At 41.0% G+C, this 16,540-nt stretch overlaps 1 protein-coding gene across 2 annotated transcripts in view; it reads left to right on the forward strand.

Annotated features, from left to right (window-relative positions):
* Window positions 1-16,540, forward strand: part of LOC119650958 (homeotic protein antennapedia) — a 366,183-nt gene that overhangs the window by 137,096 nt on the left and 212,547 nt on the right. Inside the window, exons 1-2 of one of the 2 annotated variants that reach the window (XM_038054202.1) lie at window positions 3,024-3,805; window positions 9,128-9,153. The gene's annotated coding sequence lies outside the window, so the exon portion shown is untranslated. Of the gene's footprint in view, window positions 1-3,023; window positions 3,806-9,127; window positions 9,154-16,540 lie in introns of those variants that run through there. The other variant, XM_038054201.1, reaches the window with a different exon arrangement.

Genomic DNA, 16,540 nt, shown 5'->3' on the forward strand with positions numbered 1-16,540 from the left:
GATTTTTAGGCAATCGTTGAGGCCAGAAGGATGATGCAGCTTTTCAGATCCTGCAGTCGGATTCCAAATACAAGTTTAGGGAGTTTCCAATCTTTGGTCCACACTCGTCTATCTGCTAAGAGATCTCAGAAAAGGACCTAGGCCATATATTCTAGCCGGTTCTCGTAAGGTAGTGTTTCGCTCGGTGCACGATCCTGCGCACCCCGGTATTCAGACAACGAACCGGCTAATCTCTAGTACACAACAAGGATGTGAATTCTTGCGCCAGAGAGTCCATTGCATGCCAGAAGTGTAGGAGTATTTGGCGGAGTATTTGGCTGGGGTTGGAGTAAACAGTCTCGGAAAATGGCGGAACCGATCAAAACGAGCCAACTCGGCTTCTGAATACGACAAAGGCTGAAGAAAAAGAAGACGAAGTACGACGGTAAAAATCGTGGTTTATAAGGATGATCACTTTGATTTTTTGACGACGGCATGGAATGCCTCAGGTTCTTCAGTGAGAATTTTGAATGGAATTACTGCCAATGGAAACGCGCTTCCTGGAATTCCGTATATTGTCACCTTTTGCTTAGTTAATCAATTTTTTTCAAAGATCCGTAGACTGACCAGCCCAACTTTTGAAAATGACGGGCGCTATATTCTTGGGGGGATAGCATTATTATGCCATTTTTCGTTACTTATTCCTTCAAGGTTTAGATAAGAACTATGATTGTTTTATAGCCAAAGACATAGTTTTTCCTTAAAAATTTTCATGTCATTACGAAAATGTTTCAAGAATGTGACACATGACTCTCCTGACATCTTTCTTGAACTTTCCACTTTCCAGGAAACTGGCGCACTTCTGATCATATGAAGTATGGTGGAACTAAATGAATAGATTCAGGTAGTTGGATGGAGCGCGAAGGGTGTCTCACCAAATTTGCTTTTATCCTAGATTAGACACTAATCCTGATTCACAAAAGCATCGCACTCAAATGTAGGCAGGATACTGCAAGGCCCAAGTTCGCAACTCCATTTATTGAGATATCGCCAATTACGAGATTTGGAGAAGTGCTAATAATCAATTTTCAGTTTAGGAAAATGCTAGAAGGATCTGATAAACTGAGAGTCATTGGTGGGATGGAAGTGCCGCTCAATTTACAACTTGGAAATTATCAAATCATCGTTGCTAAAACCCGAATTTTTAAACGTCTCTACCTACATTTCCAAGGCAGTACTTCCTCTCAAAATCATAAGGTTTACACTTAACGAGTATGCTACACTTAATTGTTCCCTAATCTCCATAATATCTATGAATAAATTACATTTCAGGAGACCGAGTAAAGTTGTCCTACACAACCACGTAAACCTCACTGGATATAAATATGTAAAAGCATCGCAACCCCAGTTCCCTAGCCTTACCCAACATTTGAAAGTCAAAGAGCCAAAAGAAGCCTTGCATGTTGCAATAAAATCCTCAAGTGGCTATGTACAATCCCACCCGCCGCAGCCACCATTTCCGCCCGGAATCTGCGTTTCTGAACTTGGAACTTGGTGCCAATGGGGCATTACCGAAATAGTCATAAATTACATTTTATATAATTTTCATTGCCACATTATCATGGAGATCTACAGTGATTCACTTTTCTTTCCGTATCAATTCTCACAAGTTCTCGCCGAGGTGGTACTCGTTCTGGTCCCTGTACATATCCTGGCGGATTGCGAGAGTGTGTGCCATTGCAGGCAACATGCATCATCTTCTACACAGGTGTAAAGAAGCGACGACCTTATCGTAACATACTCCAACGTCGACGCTCCACGTTGACGTATGAACGTGTAGAGAACTCGTGGGAACTTGGAAACATAAAAAATTGCTAAAAATTAAAATTTTTTTTATTTTATTCGGGAGACTGTGCCATGCGCATATATTACGCAGCACAGAGAGAGAGGAAACCCGAATATTCAACAGCCACAAACAAATGCGAGTTCGCCCCCTGTATGTTCTAGCAAAGGAGGTTGGATGGAGCAACAAATATATATCGTGCAAAGGAAAATCTTCCCAGAGGGTTGGGACCGGAAAATGATGTATTTCCACTATCGAGTGTTTATGGCGGGCGTAAGAGTTGTCTTTCCAGGGAGCCAAGGACACTCTGGGCTAAAATATATCCTAGCAAGTTACCAACGATTTTCAACTGCTTCTGTTAATGTTCCCTTGAACTGCGAAGATTTCAGGATGCAGCCAGCTTTATTTGGCTCTGGAATGCACCTACTTTCTTGCAGCATACTTGCATTTTCCCGAAGCGACGTTTGGAAACTATTTCTGGAAATCTAAAGTGGTAACTCCAGTCGGCAGTGAAAATACTCTTATCGGAATTAGTGTTAGTGCTAAGGGGTAATCACTCAATGCACGGCGACTCTACGTAGCAGCTGGTCCATTATTTTCGCTGATCGTGAAAGCATGAAAGTATTAGCGCGCAGCATCACTAAAGAGTCCCGCTCATCATCATCACTATCATCACGGTCGTTCATCTTCGTCGAACCTGCTTCCACACAGGGACACAGACGAAATTTATGTTGTATTGGAGGTCGGACTCCATCCATATTCATACCGCTATTCGGTTGGAGGAAAACAAGCTTCCACAGCTGGGACTGAGACTGGATCTAAAAGTGCCACATTCTCGCTGAGAATAAGAAAAATGCTCGGCTCAGACTCATGCTGCGAAATTATATATAGTGATGGCATCTTTTCGGCTATGTCTCACCTCCGACTTGAGTGAGTGAATTTCCCGCAAAAGGTTTTCATCTTGTTGTGCGCTCCTTGAGATTCCCTCTATCTGAGTGGAGTTTTCCAATGTGCGTTTGGCAGAACTTTAGGTCTTCCCATCTCTTGGAAAAGCAATGTTTCCATCCCATACCCAATGCTTTTGTGTTGTGTTGGTTGGCAAAGCGAAAATCGTTTGTGCCGGAAAACTTTATCTCTACGAATAAATTTTAAGGGGAAATCATTCTTTATGTGCTTCGGAAAAACGATTTTCTTTCATCTTAATCAGTTTTCGAAAGTTAGCCGCGTTTTTTCGTTCTTTGCGAAAAGATACGTTTCGAAATTGCGGGATTGTTGTGAACAACGCACCCTCGATTCTTCTCGGTGTCAGTTGTGTTGTTCTTTGCATTTTTTAATTGATTCCAATCCTTTTATTCGTCGAATATTTGTATCTAGAACGCGGAAAAGATTTCCTGTTTGTTGTTCCCATTCTTAAAAATTTGAAGTGCTCATTTTCACCCTGAAGGCAGTAGAAAGCGTCCTCTCTCATTTCACCCCCCACAAACAAATGTTTGGAAATTTAGTGGTTTTGTTACAAAAGTGCCCGCTACCTAAGATTTCCTAGTGAAATCCTAAAATGCAACTTCCGGAAAACACTTTACAACTGTGAATTGATTGATATTTGAGTGGCCACAATAAAAGTGAAATTCTTAAAGTGTTCAATGTGTTTGTGTTCTCGCAACATTTTCCACATTAATAACACGTCTGTGTTGCGACGAAGGAGATGAATGTTGATTTTAAGATGCCGTCGCGGCGTAAAAAAAGATGATGCTCCTTGAGATTTTTATACTAAAGCGCAAGAGGAAAATCAGAAAGAAGAAGAAATTGCATAAAACTTGTACTCTGACGTGATTGAATATGAAGGATGAATATGAATTATGGTGTCCGTTGAATTTTTGTGATTTTGCGTTTAATTTCTTTTCGAAATTGTTTATTTTTGGACGTAACTTCTCTAATGACTATCAAATAGGACTGAATTTTGGAATTTATCAAGTAGATGTTTAGGTGAGTAATTTATTCAAATTGATTCAATAGATACCCCAATAATGCTGTGCTGATGCATAAAGTCAGTTAACCGATAAAGTCCGTCTATTTATCTTATGAATATATAGATCATATCTCCATGAAACTCCTAAAATGTTGCATTTGCATCGAGATACAATAGATTCCTTCGTCTAATTTTAGGAACAAAAGGTTTTTTTAAATTAAAGCATCTTCTCTAGTCAAGTTATAAAACGCATTGAAGACAAAAGTATCTGTAATTGTGTTTATGTAAATTGCTACCGGCCAAGGAAGGGATTACAAAGAAAACCAGTCTTTTTTGGTGAACGAATGCTGCTTTATCTTCGATCACCAATTGCCTCATCTGTACGGGGCTAGAATTTGCAACTAGGCCAGTTTAAGCTGGCCTATATAGTTTAAATTTTGGCCCTACCTAGGAAGGCCAAGCTAGGCCCTGGCTATTTTGTTATTCCTTGGTTAGTGAACACTTTGCTAGACATTTTAATCCCGGCCTCGATTCGCACCAAGCCAACCCTACATCATCACTCTTAACACTATGCGCGTCAAACATATCTGATGGGATTCGAACTCGGAGCATCGAACTCGTGAAGCTGATGTGCATGTGTTATGATGTTGCTTCCATGTTTCTTCTCCCAAGAAAACGATTAACTTCCTTATTCTGTGGCCATCCTTAACACTTGTAAAAAAACCAGATTGACTCTGGCTTCTGAATATTCCGGAAGTTTTCTGGTCCTGGTCACTCTTTTGAATCTATTATTTGTATCTTTACTACAGCATATTTACAGGTATCATCATCAACTGAGTGTATATCAGACCAAGATACCCGGATTACCAGGTATAGATGAAAGCTTAGAAATTTTAAGAGATAGCGGTCTATATTTGCAAAAACTGCGCATTTTTTTCATGCACTGGAAGAAGTAAACAAAGCAGATGATACCCTTGCCCCTGAACTTCGTTCCCACATACTTGAGGAGGGCGATCAGACCTAAGTCTGCAGTATATCTTTCCAAGAATCATACCGGAGTTTATCTGGTACCATCAAAACCGGGATGGCTGTCTGACGGATATGCTAGAGACCAATTCTTGGGGGATGTGCTCCAGGCCCGACGATTTGCGGTTGGCCATCTTGTGGTAGTTTTATGGTGGTTGTGGTTGTATCCATATCGTTAGCAGAACTCCTTTTGAGCTCTAGTGTGAAGTTACGCTATCGCACGCAACTCGGGCGCCGTACTCCTAAATTGCGGCAGAGGTATGAGATAGGTCTCTTATGCATTCAGTATAAACCTTGGCGGTGCCAATATCGGAGGAAGCCTGTTTGTAATCTCTAAATCAATCCGCGTTTGAAGAGGATCGTGGAGTTTTACCTACACGACAATCATTTACGTTAAACTCCCTGAACTTTCATGTCCTAACACCAAGTCAACCCTAAATCAATAGTGCTAACACTCTGTGAGTCCAAAAATAGGGGGGAGGGGCGGCTGGTTTCGAACTCGGAGCATCAATATCGTGAAGCTGATGTACAACCAGGTCGGCTGTTAACTGTTATTATAAGTATAGCTATGAATTGCTGACTAATCCAATTCAAATTTTTAATTATTAGAGAATGCCAATGACGGAAGACTAGGCAGGGACTAGAAAATTTTCCTATGTATGCCCCATCTATCCTAGGCTGCTTAAAGGAGGAACAAAGTACAGCAAGTACCGTGCGAAGGCTAGCATATATTTTTCTTACCTAGGCGCCGTATAGACTATCCTAGATAGCGCCGTTAAGGAAGGAACTCTAGTCAAACCTATGCTATGATCGTGCCACTGACTAAACTCCCCACGGTAGTATGTTTGTCGTCAGTCTCTTCAGTTGCTATTGCCAAATGCATATTTCACATCCTATTTATTTTAAATATACTGTTTTTTTGAAATTCGAAATGGATTAACTTAAATTTTATGAATTGCCCTTCTTTGATTTTCACTAGATTCTGTAAGGCATGCCCTCTACCATAACCTGAAATTCTTTTATGTTGCTTCCATGTTTCTTCCTCCAAGAAAACGATGAACTTCCTTATTTATTTTGGGGCCATCCATAACACTTGCAGAAAAACCAGATTGAATCTGGCTTCTGAGTCTTCTCGAGGCTTTCTGGTCCTGGTGAATAATGGAAAGCAAATTTTTCCCCATCTTCACAGACTGTACAGAATCTGGAAGGAGTGTTGGTAATTCGTGCCCAATTGCGAGTCCTAGGTGCCAAATTAAACTTGTATGAATATGGTTGCTGTATGCTCTTGTTTGGGGCATATCCACCAGCTACATTTACTCTGGATTTCTGGCAGTTCTTCTGCGGCTTACTTATCGGCCATTCTGTCACCTTTTTCGAATCTAATATTTGTTTTTTGCTACTCTCATAGAACTGCGTAAGGAGAACATTGATACATACATTATACTAGGTAAACTCGGTAGATGCTGTTCTGCCTATATTTGCAAAAACTGCAGATTTTCTTCTTGCACTAGAAGAGGAAGAAATAAGATGATACACTTGCCCTTGAACTTCGTCCCCACGTACTCGAGGAGGACGATCAGACCCAAGGCTGCAATGGGGCTCATCTGAAGTGTCTCTCGCCAAGAAGCTTGCAGGAAGTTATCTGGTACCATCAGAACCGGGATCGCTGTCTAACGCATATGCTAGAGAAGAATTCTTGGGGGATGTGCTCCCGACCCAACTATTTGCAGTTGGCCACCTTGTGTTAGTTTCAAGGTGCTTGTGGTTGTACCCATATTTTTAGCAGAGCTCCTTCTGAGCACTAGTGTGAAGTTACGCCGCCGCCGTACCTCTTAATTGTGGCAGAGGTAAGAGATGGGCTTCTTATGCACTAAATATAAACCTTGGTTAGGTTAAATTAGGGGGGGGGGGGGGTTTGATTGTAGTCTTTAAATCAATCCACTAAAGCATGCATTGTATTTCCGAATATGCTGTAAATAGCGTTTGGATTCCTGAGCAGCTCCAGCAATATGAGTTAGAAGTGTATCTGGCGGGGGATCTTGGAGCAGCACAAGCCAGTATTTCTTACTAAAGCCTCAAAGCGTGACGAAATAAGCAAACAACATACACAAAATTAATAAGGACATTTGGGTGCACTTTGTACTCATAGTCTTCATTGTTTTCGAGTACTGCTTTATTGGATTCGATTCTCAATCTTGTTCTAGCCTGTCGAAGATTTGTAATTCGTCCACCATGTTGTTGAAATGCTTCGGCAATTTTTCAAGTGGGGAAGCTCAAACTAGCATGTTGTCAAATGATCTATCCCGCTTTTCCAAAGTTTCAACAGCTCTTGAAGTAGAGTCTCTGATTCGTTCTATTTCCAGTCGTAAGCCTCGTTCTTCAGATATTTCAACAGCAGTTGCCGCGCATGCCTCCATGATCTTTCAATATCTGACTTTTTGGGTGGAATTTTCAATAATTTTGTCGATATTCTCATTTTCTCATGACAAGCAAGGTAAAGGAAATATGAAATAAAATGTGAGAGACACATGGTCCTAAAGTTTGATTCTTGATTCTTTTCTGCTCAATCTGGAGTTTATTTCTTTCTTTTAAAAACACTCTTAGGGAGTTGAAAGATTATTTCCAACTGAATTTTTCCTAGCCACACACACTGTGTCTCCTACACTTAAAAATAAGATGGTCTATCGTTTCCTGCACGCCACACTTTACACGATTTTGACTGTTGATTTTGCCAATCTTCCTAAGGAAGGGTTTGCTGTAAACATATTTGAGTAAATTCTATTGAAAGTTTTTATAATTGCTACACTATTTATGGAGATGAATACTGGCATTTTAAAGGGCAGTTCCGGAAAAATTGCGTGAAAACTTTGCCTTTTGATCTCGACGCTGCCTGGTATTCATCTTGCCAGTCCTTCGTGTTTTTATTCTGCACCAGCTATAGAACATCCTCAGCTGCAAAGGATGAAACCATGGTACTTCCGTTGATAAGGGCTGCCTTTGCTGCTGAGTGGACCGTCTTGTTCAACATAATTTCGCTTTTAGCTGGGCACCGCAGTATTCTTATATCCTCGAAGTTAGAATCGCTATTGCGTCAATTATTTCCCAGACAATGGGGTATCTGATGTCCTGCTCCTCCAGAAGAGTGCAGGCTTTTTGGGAGTCTGCGATTATTGCTATCTTCTTTTTTATATTTCCTTTGCCATTTGCGTGGCCATCTTTAACCCATTCAGTTCAGCAGATAGGACCGTCATTACTGACATCCTGTAGCCTGCTTTGACTCGAGGGCGGTCGGAGACCACCGCACAGCTGGAGGTCGGCGCCGATTTTGCCAGTTCCATATAGGGAAGATCCCCAGTTCCTGGGTTTGGTTATTTCATTTTGGATTTTAACTACCCAACCCGTTTTTTTCCATTCCTTCCCTGCCCTGACCCGCTCTAGACCAACGAGTTTTCCATTCGCAGAATTTTCACCCCAGACCTTGGGGTGGAAGATGGGATTGGAATGATGGAACCTTAACATCAGGTGTGTAAAATCAACAAGTGGGATCTCAAAGGAGAACCACTAAGTGGTGGGAAAAGTTGTATTCATGTCGAGTTATTAGTCGTGATGCAGTAAGCGAATGCTCAGGGGCCTAGTAGGGCGATCAGACCTGAGTCTGCACGGGACTCATCTGAAGTGGCTCTCATCACAAAGCCTCAGCAGAGGTTATTTGGTACCATTGGAATCAGGATAGGACTCTGAGGGCCTGTGTCTTAGGAGAATTCCAAGGGGATGTGTTCGCGGCCCGGTTATTTGCAATTGGTTTCCTTTTGGGAGTTTCATGGTGGCTGCGGTTGTGCGCATATCGCGGGCAGAGTTTGTTGTTGGCTCAAGCGTGGAGTTGCGTTGTACAACTCGGAAGCCGTATCCCTTAGTTTTGGTAGAGAGATTAGTCCTCGAAACCACTGGTATGAACATTGAGCCTGCCCTCAGTATAAAACAGTATCACTGTGCCGATCACGTCGGGACTCTCATTGTTGTTTCCAAATCAATCCGTGACAAAGGAGGATCGTGGGATTAGGCCGACACGGCGGGTACTCAAGTAAAACCACCAGGACTTTACTGCCCGTGCGAATGGAAATATAATATTTCATTTTATTTCTATTTCTGCTCCTTTTCCTGATTTTTTTTTTACAGTTTTGATATGTCTATTTCATTTTTCATGTGGCAGTTCTACTTCTGACTAGAACTAAGAAGTTAATATATATTTTGATAAATAAATGTCGTTCAAATTTTTCAAAAACTTGACTAAATATTTCTTTTTATATTTTCAGGAATTGGTGATATAACTTCACTTAAGGTATGTACACATTTGAAAACAACAAGAACTAAAATTTCCTGTGAGTATATATTATTCCACCATTGCTTGGGTTTAGTATAAACAATTTCGGTATTAGACATGGTTTCCATAAACATTTTATACTACAGCGTGTCAACCGTCTTGGAATAGTGTATCCCACTACATAGTACAGCCTGCAATGGAATTGTCGTCCTTTCTGAAGGTCTTACCTATCCACTGCCACTTTCACTTTCTTATCAACACCTTTCTCCCTAAAGTCATGAGCTGACAAAAGCTTGAACCATAGAGAAGGTCCACGGGCAAACGGTTTTCGGTAGTAAGAACATATGACATGAACAAATCTGCACCCTAACTAGAATGACCGAGGAACTCGCAAGAGTCCTTCGAGCCGACCCCGCTTGTGAACGGGACAAAGAAAAGGAAGAACAATTTCATAAAAAATGGAAATACAAGTTAGACGTCACTTTTTCTTTGGTTTTTAATTCATACACAGTATTTTCGGCAATCATAAAAACTAAATAAAATGGACCAACCAAAAATACTGTTGAGACGGTTCTTCAGTCCTTCTACATCAGTTCATCTTGTGACATCTTACCAAACTCCCTTGCAATTGATAACTTCTTGCTATTTGATAAACTGAAAAGTTTTCTCTTCACATAAAATCGAGTAAAACATTACGAAATATACGTTTTCACTTTGCAGTTGAACAGGGAAAGCGCATAAAACCTCGGGGAATCCTTCAAATCTCAGATCAACACACTTACCCTATGTAAGAAGCCAACCATCATCTCAATTATTGACTCCATAGTCACAGTCTTTCGCTCTGATAACGTATCATACCTACACGACAAATAAAATTCAAATTAAAACAAAGAACACAAAACAAAATAAGCGCTCGCGACACTACGATTGCCAAAGGTCCCTGACTCAGTCTGAGAGGACATGAATCACCTAACTCTGTGATAAGACTTCCGAGACCAAGCAGTTTTTTGTCAGCTGAGAGAAGACTTTTCTTCTCTTCCTCAATAATTCAATACTGTCAGGATCCTTCTCGGGTAAAAGCATATGGATATTTTCACGGCTGACATTGTGGGGGCCAGCTGACTGCAGTGAACTGCTTTTTCTTACAATAAATAGAGCAGCTGAAGACAAGTGAAAAGCCGTCTAAATACTACAGGAGCCGGCGTAAAAAAGTTGACCAAAAACCTAATCTGGCAAAATATAAAAATCTAGAAAATTGCTAGACCCTTCCTAATATTATTTTTTTGATTAAAAGTCCCTGGGACAACAAAGAGCATGAAGAGTAAATATTGACCTCTTTAAACTAGTCCACCACGAATCACCAATTTTACATTTCCCAACTTGGCACTCCTTCACGGATTCTCATATCCTTGAAACTTGTGAAACCGTCCCCTTCAAATCATACGCAACTTGCCTGCAGCCAAAGTTCCAGTCTTCCACATGAAGATACACAAAAAAAAGATGAAACGAACTATTCCAAGATCTTCTTCCCTTTGAATTCGCTAAGCGTAATCATTCCGTGCAAAGCGGATTTATTTTTGTTATGAAGTGCTCAACAAACAATCGGGTGAAAAATGAACTCATAAAGATTGAAATCTGGCTGTCTGTGCTAAGATGCTAGATATGGGGTAGAACCGCTTGATCACTAGATCACATAATTACAATACACAAACATTTTGAGGTCGAGATGGAGTCGACTGAAAACCTGGCCGGGACCAGCTACGTATTAGGTTGGAATTATCGAAATGGATCAATAATAAAAGGAGGAATAAAATGTGATTAAAAACGAATAAAATTGTTTTGTAGTGGGATCGCTTTAAGAGATAACTTGACTCGTGTTAAAGCAATGTTTAAGAGCCGTTCCTCAAGCCGCCTTCCACAGCACTATCCTTAGGTTCCAGTCACGTTTTGCGCGGATGATTCTATCTTACGGGGAAGGCTGTAGAGTTTCATTTAGTTTATTTTTCTTTAAGTTGTTTTTCTTGCTTTGCTGGAAATCTGGTAAAAATTTCACTACATTATGAAATAAGTGCGTGTGAGCTCTAGTATTTTACCAAGAGCCGCTTGCATTTCACGAAGTACATATGATACCATCTTGCAATGAGGTCCGATTAAGTGCCTGGCGCATGTAACCTGGAGAACATTTGCGCATGTACCCATTGACCGTTAGCACGAACGTGTCTGACTTTCTGCGGATATTGTCATGATATGAGTATTATGTCTCTCGGGATCATGAGCTTGTAATAATAGATTTATTTATCTATGGATATGTGTACGCTAAGTAGAACTTATTTCTTCTCAACTAAATACAGAGAGGCTCATGGAAACTAAGGAAATGGTAGTCCTTTTCAAAACTCAAAATAGTAAATAAAGTCCTTAAAAAAGTTTAAAATATTTCAATTTGACTTTATGCAACTTTAATATAAAGTGAACTCCATTTGCATTTAGGCAACTGGGAATGGAGTGTCAGTTGCATCTGCGAATTCGATTCTGTTATATTATATTGTACAGTAGTCATTTACTACTGTCATGAAAACAAGACTACCAAGGAACCCCCCGTTTTTCCATTCCCGTCACCATCATCATCGTAAGTCAGAAACTCGATTTTCTGAAATGACTCGCAGTGGCATTATTGAGTTTCCATACAAAATAAGGGATAAAATCAGAGGAATCGAGTTGACAGGCGTGGCTTGATTCCTAGGGGTTGATGACTTTGATTTATGGCCCCTTAACCGAAAAAGTCTGCAGTGAGCATAGCCGAGAAAAGAAATCTTTATATTAAAAATTCTGTGTCCTGATCCCTTTGTATATTGTTTGTACTAGCATCTTTGGATATTGTAGACGGGTGCACACCCCTATCACCCTCATCCATGCCACTGACCTGGACGTCGCGGATAGTATTTGAAAGGGAACGGAAGAAAGACAATTCATTAAATTGTTCCAAATCATTGTCATCCCAAGTTGCAGGCAGAATATTGAATGCGTGGCTCGCTTGAATCATGTTTATTTAAGAATAGTTGACAAAAAAGCATTTTACCGACCCCATGGGCGAGACTTTAATGATCCACTTAATATCCTATTGAATATTTAATAAGAGTTACTTTTTTGCACGTGAAGGGCTCAATTTTATATGTAGCGAATGCGAATAAGTGAAATTATTGCGATAAAAAAGGGGAGAAGAAAAATTGAAGAGAACTTCCGTTCTCGGTTAAAAGTTTTTACTCAAAATATACGAATATTGTATTTCGGGAGCCAACTGGACCCTCCATCAATGTGCCCATAACTAACTATGAAATATCCTCCAAAGTTTGAATATGATAAAACAATAGTTTTCCAATTCGTCAAAGGATTTTTTGCCAATTCTGACTTCAGAAAATGAATCTAGGAATTATTAAGGACCTCAGCAAATAAACCTAGGAATTATTAAGGATTATGGAATTTGCAGTTGCAGAGTTAAACATTCTGTACTTATTGCTGATTTGCTATCCTGTGCCGATCGTGAATCGAATGCTTTCTTCTCGGGCATTACAAGATATTATATTGTTCTCCCAGGATCACTCGGTAAGCTTCTTCTTGTATTCTACAAACAGAACAAAGTCAAAATATGAAACACGCATCTCTAGAATCAGCGCCAGAAATCGGGATAATGGAAGCTGCCTGTGACTCTGAGAATTGCGCCGTTGGTGAAACGGTTACCAGTAACCCACTAATAAAAGGATGATTAGAGACAGAATACTGATGAACCTGGAAATAAAAATTCTTGGCTGCAATTATGCGGAAGAGTTTGAAGGACAACTTCGGCTTACGGCCCGTACTATATGGTACTGAAGCTAATACTAATTTAAATCATAGTGTTGACAGAAAATCCTGTCATCCCATATTTCTTAGTGGCATGTCTGCTAGGAAGCCACGATATGTCAAACTAGACATTACTAGGCATATGAGGATAGTGATCACGAAAATGCCTTCCGGGACATTGGAGTAAGCTCTGTAGACTGTCTGTCAACACACAAGCAAATTAAGGAATACCGCTTCACTACTAAATAGGAAAGGAGTCTCACGTTGGTCTTTCACTAATCTTCACGATGGATTTTAACTCTGATGATCCCTATGGCAAGTAACGGATATGTGTGGGATTACATAGGTAAAGGTCTCGGATCTGGCAAATCAAATAGAGCCAAATCTCCTCAAAATAAGTTGAGAATATGAAGCAATAAACCTGCTCAAGAAGAAAAACCTATGAATGGTTAGTTCACCCAGTGTTACAGAATTTTCGTCACGTTTCCAGCAATGCCAGATATAATTCAACATGTGTTGAGTCAACATACTCAGCCCATAAAGATCAAATAATTGTACCAGGTCAATCGGGAACCTAACAACAATGAGGAATCGAGACGGGCTAGCTGCGGTGAACCGAGACGTCTGGCGGATTATTCTAAGTATTCTTCAAGAATTAAGTTGATTCAACACATGTCAAATGAAACAATTTTTATCGGATCACCTGACCAATTGGTACTGCCCTTGGTACTGTTCATAACGGTGTGAAATGTGGGTTTCCTAAGAGTGCTAATCGGAGCATTCCAATGGTCTAAGTAATCGCCTTACTCCCTCGCTTTTGCGAACTATGTGATGGATAGTTTGAATTTGAAGCTTTTGTACACATAGTGGACCTAAATACAAGCCATTCATTTTGGGGTAGATTCTACCATCAACCCTGACGTCAATTTGGCCTCATTATTTAACTGCTTCCATTCGAAACCTTTTCCAAGCGCAGATACTATCAATACAGGAGTCATATCGTCCCCGTATGATTTATTCTATTTTGGCAACTTCCTGTTCGCTTCTAATAGAGCGGAAGGATTAATTGACTGCTCCTCCGCCTTTAATGAAATTGTGAAAAATTTTAGCTCTTTTGGACTGGTCCTTGGTACTCCAATGGTCAAAAGCAAAATTCACTCACTGAGGGACAAGAGTAAGCTGACCCAACTTCAGAAAAAGTAGTTTCATTGTCAAAGGAACAGATGTAATAGAGATTACTTTTATATTGCAGAAAACATTGAACTCTTTTCAGTTGGAATGTAATTGTCGACCTGTATAGTTTTCTTTAGCCTCCTAGTCAAGTTCAGAACACATGTCAGGATAACTTAGTTGTGGCAGAAATTATTGAGAACCGGACTAGAAGGTTCGTGTGAGCTCCAGATTTGACAAAGTGGTGGTGGACAATGTTGGTAGTGTTCCTTTGGTTGACTTCACCATTCCTATAACAGAAGTGGAATCAGAGCTGTAGAAATCAAAAACCAAAAATCTGCGGCCCCATCCCTGAAATGCCTGAAATGCAGCGATGCTGAAACTAGGCTGAGTAAAGCACGACATAAAGCCCATTCTCTTTCTATCTAATATTGATGGGTCTCTGGAATTAGATATGTCCGAATAAATCTAAATAAAGAAGTTCAAAATAACCCACCCGTTGTATTGAAATTGTATAACACCACCAAACCCGTAACATCCATAAATTGTTCTCGCTCCAAGCTCTCGCAATGCAGGGGTTCTTTTAGTAGCGTAGATGACTGAGTTTACGTACCGAGTCTTGGACTCCCGTAACAGTATACCGTTGGACTACCAATTATACACCACCCTGTCATCAGAAAACTATCTTGCAACCGTTTAATAAATTACCTAGGCCTAGCCTCCCCGCTCTCCCGGCTTAGGGAGCCTTCAAGTCAGGGAATACCTTTCATCAACTGGAGGGGAGACAATGAAGGGAGTTGCTAGTTCAGGATAGCCGTTCCCTCCACCGGTCGAGCTCAATCTTCCCAGCATGCCCTATCTGCCAGCGCCCTTAAACATCTCTCTGACAATGTTGTCTGCATATAGCTCCCCTGTGCCATCATAAAGCTGCTGACGAAAGCATCCCACCTTTCACAAGAGAAAAACGTGTGTTCGGCATCATCCGCCATTCCATTGCAGAACACACAGTCCGGAGATCGTGCCTTCCCAAACTTGTGCAGGTATGACTATAGACCTCCCTCATTTACCATCAATTTCACCATGCCTTCAGTTCAGTCATGAATTGATATTGTCGAATCCACCTACCTCCAGACTCATTTTGCCAAGAAATTTGCCACTCAGAAAGTATGCGTTGACGTTCTTCACGGCAAACAACTTTCTTAAGTTTTCGCTGTTGTGGCTGTAGGTGGCTTTATGTTCTTTAGCAAGGAGGGCAACGGAGATTACGCCCGCGATCAGCATCGCAATCGGTTCTTAAACAGTGCGATAAGCGGACGCCACTTACAAAACTTGCCGTGCCTGCACTGTGGTAAGGTGTTTTCGATGCACCTCCTTGTCAAGGACATCAGTCCATACCTGCACCCCGTAGAGCACAATAGATTCTGTTGTTCCCATAAGAAAACGTCTCCTGGTAGATATAGGGCCCCCAACATTCGCCAATGGCCAACTCAAGGCCGAGCCTCCAACTGCAGCCCTATCCGCTGCTATTTTATTTTGCTCGAAAAAGCTCATCTACGAGTCGAGCATTAAACTTTGTTAAGGTATTTAATCGATGGTTTTGAGTCTATAGTATACTCGCCGATGGATATGGGACGCAGGGTCGGGATTCTCTTCATGACCAGGAATAATGGTTTTTCATATGCAAGGCTGAAACCACGAACAGTCATCCATCCTCTTACTCGACCCATTAACATGTCAAGCATGCTTTTCGCCTGTTCAACAGTGCATCTGACAACAAGTGCCGCAACGTCGTCTGTATAACCGGCAAAACGACGCGACTCTTCTGGCCAATCTAGGGGTGTCCCTAATATTAAAGTACATATAGAAGCTCCCGCGAGTAAGATTCAAAACCTGCTCATCTTACTCAAATTCGATCCGAAATGTTACGCATTGATCCTCGAAGGCTTTGCGTACTAGGAGTGGATCCATTCGTTGATGGCAACTTTCCTCTTGGTGGGAGGTATCCTATTGTCGCAGGCATTTCCAGAGGCTATCTATGTTGTGGGCAGCATTTTAATTGTAGAATTATACTGTGTTATGGACGAGCCGACCTCGCTTGTGAACGGGACAAAGGCTGAAGAAAAAGAGGAAGACTGTGTTATGGAATCCTAGCCGCAACTGGATAATCCCGATTTACGGGTTAGAGCAGCGTGAGGCACTATTGCTCGAGGATCCTGACCCCAGAGTAATATTAACGTTCCAAGACTTAGTGTAATTAATTAAATTGATCAAGTCATACCATCGTGAACGGTGCAATACCTACCTTAGTAAAGAGCTGCAGACATCCCGATTTTGCGCCGAGGTCCATCCATTCGATATCCCTAAAGATCTATCTAGCACCCTGACCAGATTTTACCCA

This window comes from Hermetia illucens, chromosome 3 (assembly GCF_905115235.1).
Source record: "Hermetia illucens chromosome 3, iHerIll2.2.curated.20191125, whole genome shotgun sequence".
NCBI classification, from domain to species: Eukaryota; Metazoa; Arthropoda; class Insecta; order Diptera; family Stratiomyidae; genus Hermetia; species Hermetia illucens.